Consider the following 13,576-nt stretch of genomic DNA (forward strand, 5'->3'; position numbering starts at 1 on the left):
ACTCCATTATCCTCTGATTTGTAACGAAAAACTATTTATAAACAGTGGTGACTTCAGAAAATTATCCTCGGGGGGAATTTCAATATGCGGGTGGAGGGCAAACATTGGTAGTCCACATTGAGCACAATCGAATATATGGTCCTGAAGGCGGAAATTTCTTAGCTCGAAAGGGGTCTCAAATTCTCCGTCAAATCACGTCCTGAAAGTATCATTGCAAATATAATATTACACTTGTTTCTCGTTCTACATCTAGAATTGGTAAAATCATAACTTACAGAGGATTATAATAAAAGCATAAAAATTACAATATCAATTATGTATAAATTATCCTGTAAGTTACCAACTTTGGGTCAGATTAAAACTCAAATATTTGTTTTCGGATTGCACTTAGAAGTAAGTCCTCTCTATATAATCCTGATTGGAAAACCATGTATAACTCTAATTAATTAATCAATATTTATACAAATATTTTTTTATTTTGCTATTTTTACTATTCAATATTATATACACTTCATTTCCAAAATCAAAATCTCGAAAATGTATATTGTACGAGTGCAGATTCGGAAATAAATGATTATTTATCATATATATTGGTCTCTATTCGAAATTATATTTAATCGAATACGACAAGAACACAGACAGAAACATTGAGAACAGGTGAAAAAAAGAGAGAGAAAAAGGTGCCGTACCCGGCGGAGACTCGAACTTAGTTCGAATGGTGCTTTATAAGCCGAACGCCTTAGACCACTCGGCTATGGCAACAACTAGTGATTGTAGCAAAGGCTTCGAGTAGTAGTTCTTATTACAGAATAACGTTTTCTATTGCCTAAAATTTAAACCTAATTTACTTTGATATAATATATCTATTAATTTGTTTCATGAACACGTTTTCGTTACTTTGATGAATGATGTATGTTTTTGATATAGATTCTATTACACGTTCTTTCGTAAATATTATAGAAAGTATCAGTGTTATTTATGATCTTTCATGGAAATTGACTGGCACATGCGCAGTACACAGACAGTTCAATTGGAAGGCGAGGAAGGAAACGCTAACATACTGTTAGAATGTTTCCCTCACAAGCAGTAGTTCCCAACCGAGGGACGACGGGACGCACTTCATCCTCCTGGGGTGGCGTGAAGGGTTTACGAAGTCCCTTCGTTGTGTTATATTTCTTGAATGATTATGCACAATATACAGTCACATCTTCTACACATTTGGAAGTAATAAATCGTAATATAAATAAATCGTCCTCCACACACAGTGATTGTTGCTTTTCCAAGATTATAAACTGGAACACTTTTTATTTCAATAGAATATAAAAGTTTCCATGGGAGGGGTTACAACTCCCAGGGTCTTTGATATGTCACCGCCTAAACTGTAACTTTTAAGTTAGAATCGAAAAATGGAGACATGTGACCTACTAAATATATTTTTAGTTCATTATACATTTTCATAAATAAAATATCCACAATTACAATGACAGTAAATGCTATGTAATTATTGTAAATGTTTGTACTTTCATTTTCCCTCTTTCTTCTCAACTGAGCTTGAAAAATGGGAGGTTAAGAATTTCAAATATTACGTATATTTTAGCGTATTACGAAATTATAATTAATAGAATCCGGCAGGATCACAAACAGAAACGTCAAGAAGAGGTAAAACCAAATTGTACTGTGGTGGGATTCAAACTACTCTTGAATGGTGCCTCAGAATCTCTAGCCGAATGCCTTAGTCCACTCGGCTAATATCACAAGTTGAAAATATAGTAAGCGTGTTTCGTGTTCAATCTTTTGTTACAGTATGAAATTTATTTTGTGTTCTCTGAAGTTTAAGCCTATTTTGGCCTGATGTAATAGTCTGTTGAAATTGTTTTATGTTTACGGTATTCTTTACTTTGACGAATGATGTTGTTAATATAGGTTCTATTACTTATTCGTTCATAAATATTACAACAATTGTCAGGATTATTTATGATCTTTCATGAAAACTGACTGGTGCATGCGCAGTAGAAACAGAAAGATGCACTTTACCGACATTTTTCATACACGCCAGAACGCAAATTTCTAACAGGTTCTGAAAATGCCTCGCTCTAAAGGTTGTGGAGAACTGTCTGTTGCTCTGAGAGGAGAAATCATAGGCCGAGCAAAAATGGGACAAACTGTGCCTCAGATTGCTAGAGATCTGGGATGTGACAAGAAAACGGTCAAGAAATGGGTTCAGCGACATGAAGAAGGTGGTGAATGGTTCAGGTCTCGGTCAAGAAGTGGAAGGCCAAAAGTGACAACTGCAGTTTAAGATCAAGCTTTAGTTACAGAAGTAATCAACAGACCTTTACGCCACACGTCAATCCTCTTGGACAAAGCCAGAGAATATAATTGTTCTCACGAAACAATAAGAAGGAGATTATTGGGGGCTGGTCTACACTGTTCAAAACCCGCTAGGAAGACTCTCCTGACTGAAACTCACAAGGCCAGACGAATGGAATGGGCACAGAATAACATAACCCAACCTCAGTCATATTGGGACTTAGTCATCTGGACCGACGAGAAGGTTTTCAAGTCTAACCAACAAGGCAGAGTTATATTGTATAGACCGCGCGGAACCAGGTATGCTGAACAAAATATTATCAGAACTTCTTGTTCAGGACGAATATCAGCACACTTTTGGGGATACATGACGGCTGCTGGTCCTGGAGATTTGATTGCGGTGCCTGAGAGAATGAACAGCAGTGTTTACATTAATATCCTCGAAAATACTTTGTTACCGTCCTTAGAAAGAAACTTCCCCGAACAGGAAGAATATATATTTATGCATGATAACAGTGCTGTTCACACTTCCCGGCAAACACGAGAGTGGCTAAGTGAACATCCAGAGTTAATTTGTATTGAGTGGCCCCCTCTATCCCCAGATTTGAACCCAATTGAACATCTCTGGGCCTACATGGTGCAAGAATGGGAAGAGAGACGTGAAGACAGAGACCAAACGTTTCTTCAAAATCATGTTATGGAACTGTGGCAACATTTTCGTGACACACCGTCGTATTGCTCGAGACTTGTATCTAGTATCCCCTCCAGACGTCAAGAAGTTATTGACTCTGGAGGTGATTACACGAAGTACTAGTGTGTTATTTTTTTGTGTAAACATTTATTTAAGTTTCATTTATTTATTATATTTTTTTCAAGAGCAATACTTTCGTTCTTCATTCTTTTCCTTTGCTTGTTTACTTATTAGTTCGTTAAAACGTTAAGAAAGAGTAGTATATCTTCAAAAAGTATTTGTGAATTTACTTTGAACGTTTCTAAGGATACATTTACTTTTTTTTCTTACTCTGTATCATGCCCAATATTACTTTCATTTCAGTTAATTAATAACTTTATTTCACACCTCGGATAAAAGTATTATTGTCTTTTTAACGATGTTTTTCCTTTTGATTGTGTAATTTCTAGTTTCATTGAATTATCTCAATTCGAATGAATAAATCACATTTTGTTTATTGTCCCTTCCTTAGCTAGGTTCGAATTCGAGAACAATGTGGTGTAATTTACGTTCTTTATTCTTCATATTGTGCAGTAATGACAATATTAATTATTTTTCATAAGTCCAGTTGATCAGTGAGAACTTGGACAAACATTAACCTGGTGATTCTTTACGCAATGACAAGCGCAAAATTCATTTTAGCTGTTCTTTATACTTCACAGCGATGAAACATTCTAACAGTGTGTTAGCGTTTCCTTCCTCGCCTTCCAATTGAACTGTCTCTGTACTGCGCATGCGCCAGTCAATTTCCATGAAAGATCATAAATAACCCTGATACTTTCTATAATATTTACGAGAGAACGTGTAATAGAATCTATATCAACAACATACATCATTCATCAAAGTAATGAAAACGTGTTCATGAAACAAATTAATAGATATATTATATCAAAGTAAATTAGGTTTAAATTTTAGGCAATAGAAAACGTTATTCTGTAATAGGACCTACTACACGAAGCCTTTGCTACAATCACTAGTTGTTACCATAGCCGAGTGGTCTAAGGCGTTCGGTTTATAAAGCACCATTCGAACTAAGTTCGAGTCTCCGCCGGGTACGGCACCTTTTTCTCTCTCTTTTTTTCACCTGTTCTCAATGTTTCTGTCTGTGTTCTTGTCGTATTCGATTAAATATAATTTCGAATAGAGACCAATATATATGATGAATAATCATTTATTTCCGAATCTGCACTCGTACAATATACATTTTCGAGATTTTGATTTTGGAAATGAAGTGTATATAATATTGAATAGTAAAAATAGTAAAATAAAAAAAATATTTGTATAAATATTGATTAATTAATTAGAGTTATACATGGTTTTCCAATCAGGATTATATAGAGAGGACTTACTTCTAAGTGCAATCCGAAAACAAATATTTGAATTTTAATCTGACCCAAAGTTGGTAACTTACAGGATAATTTATACATAATTGATATTGTAATTTTTATGCTTTTATTATAATCCTCTGTAAGTTATGATTTTACCAATTCTAAATGCAAAACGAGAAACAACTGTAATATTATATTTGCTACGAAAAGCTTTTAAGCAATGATACTTTCAGGACGTGATTTGACGGAGAATTTGAGACCCCTTTCGAGCTAAGAAATTTCCGCCTTCAGGACCATATATTCGATCGTGCTCAATGTGGACTACCAATGTTTGCCCTCCACCCGCATATTGAAATTCCCCCCGAGGATAATTTTCTGAAGTCACCACTGTTTATAAATAGTTTTTCGTTACAAATCAGAGGATAATGGAGTAGTGAGTATACTTTTTTTTTTTTTTTTTTAGCTATGGATTTAAGATTCGCAATTCATATAATGTTCCGTTCTAATCGAATTTGAAACAAAAGAAGTTTTCAATGAGTTACTCAAAGAAATATTTTCAGCCTCCGGACACTTAAAAAAGAAACAACTTGCTACCGGGTTTGAACACACAAACATGTGATTGATAGTGTATCGACCCAAACCACTCGACCGTTTTGTATGCCTTTGCACATGTTCTTTTGCCTTTTGTGAAAGCAGTTTACTGTTCCATACTCGCTTTTGTTTATTCCGATACGACTATGAGTTTTCAGTAAATATTTGGACGTTACAGCTCTTGCAATGTATAAAAGTGTTTTTAGAAGAAATCACAATCGATATTATGTCCTAATAACATACGCAAAACAGGATGAATTCGTGAAATGATTGAGGTTGGAGTGAGCGTAAATGTTTTCATAGTTAGGAGCCTGGATATGCAAACCCGCTTAACGTGGGGATTTAATTTTGTGAAATTTGGTACCTTACCTTTAATATCATGTAAAATAAGGATGTAACTTCAACTTCCGTAAGTTGTGTGCCCTCCATGGAGAAGGTAAAGGCTACTTTCTTCAATACAGATAACAATTTTACTCTGATTGAGAAAAGCAAATATCAGTCTCGTCATTTGGCTCCTTACTATATATATATATATATATATTTTTTTTTTTTTTAATCCAATACTGAAGACATTGGAAAGAAACATATGTCAATCAGTAGTAGAATGTTACTCTACGTGGAACTTCCAGGAATTGAATCCATAGACAAAATAGGCCACAATTTCATAAAAATACAGTTCAGATCGAAAGACGAGGCTAACAGTTTCCTAGATCACCCATCTTAGCAAAAAATAAATGGTATGCATAGATCCCACACAATGTAATCAATACCAAGGTATGGTTCATGTAATCGAAACTGATATAGATATGAACGATTTACTCTGATGTACAAAGTGAAGTGCCAATCACTTGTGCTCAACGGATATTCCGCAAAAATGATCGCAATGAGTTACAACCAACAACCACAGTCATCCTTACCTTTGATGCTCAAAAGTTACCATCAGATATTAAGTTGTGCTATATAAAAAGAAATATCCACACATACATTTCTGCTGTTAGACAATGTATCCTTGGATGCTTTAAATTTGAGCATCGTAAATGAAACTGTCCCCTAAATAAAACCTTGTGTGTAAATTGCGGCGGATACGTGTATTAATCCTGCCCACTGCATAAATTACGGGGAAAATCACTGTGGTGACTTCACTCAATGTCCTGAACGGGTTCGACAAACTCAAATTATGAAACTGATGGCCAGAGAAAAGATTTCATTCAAGGAAGCTACTCCAATTATAAAACGACCTCCAGAACTGGAAAATAATTGGTAACGTTTTAGTACAAATAAAGGGCCAACAGATTTCATTTCTACTTCCACACCTCCTTATAAATCTAATATCAGGTCTTCTTCAGAATATCGTATAAAGACACGCCTCCTCTGGCAATTCCACACAAAGAACCACCGGAGTCCCCTCCAGAGAAAAAACGGCAGAACCAATTAGATAATTCTTCATTCCTATTGAATGCGCCTATCCAAAAACCTTTCAACACTTACAACAATTGTCATGATGGTAAACATTTCCAATAATCAGTGGACAAAACACCAAATAATCAACAAAAAGTAAACGAAACCATCAGGAAATGCCACACTCCATTTTTTGTGGCTACCCTTGAAAAAAAAAATACCAATCTCATTTTGACGCAATCTTACATAACATGTATTTTGCTCTGGACTTACAACTAACAAGTCTTCTGATTTTATATCTGAAGACCTAGATTATGGATAACAATTTACTCTGAAGACTCTGTCATTCAATGGAACCAACAAAGCGTCTAGGGGGAATTTCATTATTTAAAATTCTTAATAACTATCTTCTCTCCAGATATTTTACTATTACAAGATACTTGGTGTAATCCAAAAATTCCGATCAAACTTAAAGGTTACATTTGTATACATCACCCTCACATCCAATATCTCGATATTTAAATTTCAAATTTAAGAATGGTCAACATATATATTCCTCCAAAACTAAAGATAAATATATCCTTTTGGCAGTCTTTACTTCTCAACAATCAAGATATCGGCGGAGACCTTTCCAACAAAATTTGGGGCTCAAACAGAACGGATTATGCTGGCAGATTATTTCTAAATGTTTTATTGGAATTTTCATATGTATATCTCAACAGCGGATCCCCAACAAGGATTCAAAATAACTATTTTAGTGTTCTTGATTGAACTTTAACAAAATATGCTCCTTACATCGAAACCGAATGGATTACTATTTCCATCCGTGTAGCAGAAAATCATTACCCGTCTTGAATCATACTTCTCATTTCCTACAAACTAACGTCTTGCTTTTTAATTCAAAATTGCATGTGGCCTCCGATATCAATGGGTTAGGCTACCAAACCATAATTCAGGACAAAATTCCTGAGCTTAACAACGACTTGGACATCTTTAAACTGGCTAAAGCAACTACGACTTTGAATTCTAACAATAGGAACATAATCGAAGATTTTGTACACCCATATCGATATTTGGGTTGAGAGAGTCAAGTTTCACGTTCATGTAAGTTTCCTTTCTTGATGTAAAAGTAGTTAAAACGGAGTCTGAGCTTGTTTCGGTCTCCCTAGCGTTCTAAAGTATAAAGTTAGTAAAAGCTTACTGCATGTTAATATCACTCTCTTGTGTAAGTCAGTTTTCTTTTTAGCAAATATTGTAACCTTCTTTAATAATAATAAATTGTAGTTGAGCATTAGAAGGAAAAAGGTTCTGTTACTTAAATTTCTTGGAGAAAAGAGAGGAACCTACCTCTTATGCTTAAACATTCCTAACAGGTAAAAATACTAATTGCCCCCTAAGTTTACATTGTTTAAAACAAAAGTTAAACCATTTTACCAAAATTCTTATCCTAAGTTCAGAAGTTTTTAAAAAAATTACAGTTTTATTAACACAACGAAGTATCAACATTTGCATTTCCTGATTTTCGATTCTTTCTAGCAATCAGATCTCCTTCTACCTTTTTCTACTACTAACAACAAATAGCTAAATCAAAAATCATAATCAATAAAACTAAACGTCAGTGTTGGCAAGAATTTTGTAATTCACTTTCGGAACGGACATTACTTTACAAAATCTGGACAGTCAACGAGAATCCATTATTTTTTTTAAAAAAATGAAATGAAATGAAATCTTTAAGTTTTACGTCCCACGGTTATGCTGGTTAGGCTAAAGAAGACGGTGATGATGAGAGATGAGTGAAATGGTGGAATGAAAAAAGTGGGAGGAAACGGGAGAACCCCGAGAAAACCCACGAGCACGGTGTTTGTCCACCACAAAGTCCACACGGCGCGAGCTGGGATCGAACCAAGGACCAAGCACCAGAGGTGAACGCTCTACCACTGAGCCACCGCGCCCCCTCATTATTTTTTTTATGATTTATGTTGAATTTATATGTTTCACCATGTAACTCCGTGTTCAGTAAATAATGATCGTTTACTCGTGGGATCTTATTTACTTTTCAATCCTAAACCAGAATTTGACAAGGATTTCACTATGACAAAATTGGAAATAGTTCTCAAAAATACTCATAAAAATATATCTCCTGGCACGGACGGTATAGGATACTCTCATTACAAACATCTTCCACTTCTGGCCTACAAATTCTACTTAATTATTTCAACCATATCTGGAACTCCAGAAATATTCCTTTGCAATGGAAAAAACTTAATATTACCAATACTCAAATCATAAAATTAGCTACCTGTGCTATGAAAATTTTCGAACATCTGCTTTTAAATCGTTTAATGTGGTTTCTAGAATATTAGCAAAATTTTTCTTTCAATGTCACAGGTTTTAGAAAAAACTTCTCGTTATACGATGCGTTAGCGTTACTTATATTGGACATTTACAAAGGTTTCTTAACTAGAAGTGATCTTTTGGTTGTCTCCTTACACATTCAAGGGACTTATGACAACGTTGTGCTTGACATTCTCATCCAAAAAATGCATAAAGATTCCAGGCAAAATGATAAAAAATTGTGCATAATACCTCAATTAACACAAAAGTTTACATCAAACTGAAGAAGTCATATTCATTTCCTAGAGAAAGTAGTTTGGGACTTTTCAAGGGAGAAAGTTAAGTCCGATATTATTCAATATATATATATTGTCGACTTAATTGAAAGCTAAATGCACTTCTAGTACTAATATTGGTTTTGCCGACGATGTATTATTAAGCAGTAACGAAGCGTACTATGAGGCTCTGAGGCCGGGCCTACCTGTTCTCTAACGTATATTTTCTTTATCTTTGATTTCTTATAAAATAAAGTCAATACTTCGACATTTAGCTTTTTTCGGTAACAAAATAGTAGGTTGGAAACACTTGGAGACCCTTCCGTGTGAGCCTCACTAGCTCGCTAGACAGGCTTACGGGCTATGCTGCTCAGGTATCGAAGGTATTGTCGCTGGGGATTGCACGCATTGTTGGGAAGGTGCTAAGGCTCGCCTCTGGGAGTTTAGTTTTAGGTTGAAGGCATCTTTCAATGCTAATATCTTATAAAATGATTTCCTTAACACAGAGTAAGAAAGTTCTAAGTAGAGGTATCTATTTCTATTAGTGATAAGTTGTTTGATTTAGGTATATACTCTCAAGAGTTATTCAGAGTAGCTGTTTCTTTTTTTCCTACATGGGGCCTGGTCCATAATAGCTTGTAGAATATAAGTTTGATACATTAAACATATGTATAAATTTACCAGGCGCTATCGTACAGGATTAAATAATAATAGTTGTGTGTAATTTAACTGAGTTTACCATTTCATAGAATCATTTTTTTTTTTTTTTTTCGATTTTGTTTCGAGGGGCTTTGCTTGTTTCGGTAGAGGCTTTGCTAACTTTATCCCTGGAAATGTGAAAATTCTGTAATATACGAGTATATAAATTAATAAAAAGTTGCGATAAAATTTCGGTGAGTCCTTCAGCCCAGGAGCCACCCCCTTAAATATTCCACTGCATAGAATACAATATTAAAATATCTTGCGTTGATTAAAATGAAGTTGCTTCTGATCATTAATATTTCTAGTGAAGTCATTATCACGTGATGCATTAATTAAATGCAGTATTGTACTTACTTTAAAGTGTGAGATGCAAGTAACAAAAGCTTACCCAAGAAATCTGACAGTTAACTGTAAGAATGTACTTTTTTTTCGTCCATTCTCAAATGCGCGGGAAATGAAAACAGCAAGTGAGGATGAAATTCCCGTCATTCCCCCTGCAAATCCCAGACAGAAGAAAATATGAACTACACTTCAAAATATTTGTAGTGGAATTACATTGGAATATTTCATTAATACATATTGCTGTTTTCTTCTTGTAAATATTTGTTGAATAATAATAATAATAATAATAATAATAATAATAATAATAATAATAATAATAATAATAATAATAATAATAATATACTACTTTCCATCTACTTTTGCTTATTCATTCTTTCTTGTTCAACTAAACAACAAAAACTACTGTATACAGCTAAGAAAGTTCTTTAAAATAAATAATTTGGTCAATAAGGAAAATAGAATTCTGACTATAATTTTAGATATTTTATGATACATTAAATGTTATTTGTGTTACTAGTTTATCGGGCCTACCCTCCATGTGGGATTACGCTTCGCCACTGTTATTAATTACTCAAACCTCCCGAAACCTCCCTGAATATAAAACAAAGTCTCCCAAATCTTGAAAAAAATCTATACAAAATCAAGATAGACGCTTCAGCATGACTTGACTTAAATTGGGACAAAATTAAATTCATTGTCTTCACCAGGAAGAGAAATATACCACAGTATAACATTCACTCTCAAAATTTCAAGATTATATCAGTAAATTTGATTAAATATCTAGGAATGTCTTTGGACCGGAAATTAAATTGGAACTGTCATATGTAGCAATTATTGCAGGACTCTACTAAATATCTGAATCCACTAAAATGTCTTTCATCCAAAAAAATGGGGAATAAATCCTTATACTCTTACTATTGTTCTTAAACAAGGTTATGTGTCTAAATTATATTGTGGTACCATTTTCTATAATTATATCAACTCCCATCACACCAGATTGGAACAAACTGTATAATTTAGCAAAAACAATCTTTTCTCAGCCTTCGTTTTGTTCTAAGTGGACATTATTACAAGAGGCTGGTTGTGTTTCCTTACAAGTACTTTTCTCAAAAATGGCTCACCAGTTCATCATAATTGCCTTTGGAAAAACAAATCCTCCCATAATAATCAAACTTCAGCAGCTAGAACTACTTCTACAAAATAAAAGAACTCCGTATACCAAGAACAGACCATGGCTCACTCAAGCTTATATTAATCTCAAAGGGGAAGGTATTTATATTCAGAAAGTACCATCTTTACCATGTTTTGCTTAGGACTACTATACCAACCTGACGTAAACAGAACCAATTATATACATTAATAATTCCCATGAAGAGTTGTGACAAACAGTTTTATCAAAACATTTGGAGATCTTTAATTCAACAATTTGATGAGGACTCAACTTTCATTTACACCGATGCCTCAAAATATTCTAATGTCAATGTTGGTGCTGCGATATATATATATATTCCAGCAAGATCATTAACTTCACAATATAACTTCCTAACTTCATGTCAATATATGAGGGTGAAATGTTCGCTATCCGACAAGCTATACTGTTCAGTAAACGAAATAAGATACCTAAATCGATAACACTAGTCAACAAGATTTTGCACAGAAATCACACGTAGAATTCGAATCTGCAATCAGTTTTTCTCCATCACCTTCAGTTTCCCCGTGACAGAGGGATTTTTGGGAAATTTCCCCTCAAATTTCTTTTTTCTTTTTTTTTTCAATTTTTGTACCTGTAGCTCGGGTACCGTTAGGTATATAAACACACAAATTGTATTAACTTGATTTATACTTACAAGGGAAGTATCAATGAGCTCATATCGAAACCTACCGTAAAATTTCACTCAGAGGAAGGAAGTCCCACAAAAAGACCACATACAAAAAAAGCAGCTGCGTTTTTCAAGTGGAATTAACCAAAATGGCAGATTGAAATGTCGCATATCCATGTCGACAATTGCACAATACGTTCAGCACCACCTCTTGTAAACTGCCTGTTAATAATAAAAAGTCAATAGCAACAATGTGGGTACATATTATACCTAAGGGGAAGTCGTACAGTAAGATATCCTTGACGGCAGCCATCTTGAAATCTTACCAAATGCGCGTATCTTAAAACTATTGCTACCATTGTTTTTCTGCTTAAATTCTTGCCCAAAATCATGTATAATATTGACCTATCCCTATTTACAAACCTGAATTCAAGATCGCGGATTTCAAGACGGCTGCCGCCAAGGTTCACCTTACCGTACGACTTTTCCTTAGGTATAGTGTGTACTCACATTGTTGCTATTGACTTTTTATTATTTGTGATGGTGACGGTAATAGTGGAAGGTATTAGTGGTTAAGATATGAAACAAATTTTTAATAACCTCGCGTTATCCGGAATCTTGGTAGCAGGAGCGCACGCTCCGAAAACAAAGTGTATTAAGAAATAATGAACTTAAATAAGAATACCAATATTAATACCACAATACTCTTGGGTTGTAATCGACAACTTACCATTGAAACCTTTAATATAAATCTCCACACTGATGTTATTTACGAAGTTGTCAGACGTAGCGTGGACGTAGAGAGATGATGCAATTTAGACTTAGAATTTTTAGAATACATTTGCGTAAACTTATTAAAAACCATATGTATTTATTTGCTATATTTGTTTTTATAATATCACATTTTATCACAAAACAGTATTTATATACACAACGGATAATGCTCATTACAAATGAACAATATTTTAACGTAAACAGTCGCTTCAATAATGATTTGATAACGTTACTGACTTTAATTATTGACACCGTTTAACATAAAACTGAGATTGACAAGTATTTAAAAGAAACAAGATATATAGAACAATGAAACATACAAAATACTATATACAACAAAAATAATAATACATGCAATAAGTTTTTTTTAATTATACTTATATAAGTCTTTTTAGAATAAATGAAACTTCAGACGACAGTTAGCAAATTATATTATTTTATATAGAGATGCACGGGCTCGGAAAAAAACAGCTTTTTTGGAAAAAAACTCGGTTTTTTCTGCTTCGCTTTTTTGCTTGGGAAATTTCGGGCTTTTTTCAAAATTCTGTTTTAAATTCATAAAGCAGACTTTATTTCGCTTCTCTATAACACAAAAAGTCATTTAATTAGTGGTTGATGCCGATAATAATATAAAACCTCGGAAATAAACCATGAATTTCGAAAAGATATTTCAAACAATTTTACTTCAACATATTTACGTTATGAATTCCAAAGGATTAACCAATGTATATAATTAGAATTTTTAAACCTCCTATATACAAAAGTAAGCAGGGTTGGCAAGAACCATGGTTGTTTTTGAAAATGCCAAAAACCCATTTTTTTTGGGGGGGGGGAGTTTAAACCAGGGTTTTTGATTTAGATATTTTGCTTTACGTATTTATATTACATAATCACAGAAATAATTTTGTTTCGCCTGGGTGTTATTATGCAATAACGGGGTTATGCTGGAAGAGGTCCCATAAGCTTAAAGAA

Source organism: Thermobia domestica, chromosome 2 (assembly GCF_964235325.1).
Source record: "Thermobia domestica chromosome 2, izTheDome1.hap1.1, whole genome shotgun sequence".
NCBI lineage: Eukaryota > Metazoa > Arthropoda > Insecta > Zygentoma > Lepismatidae > Thermobia > Thermobia domestica.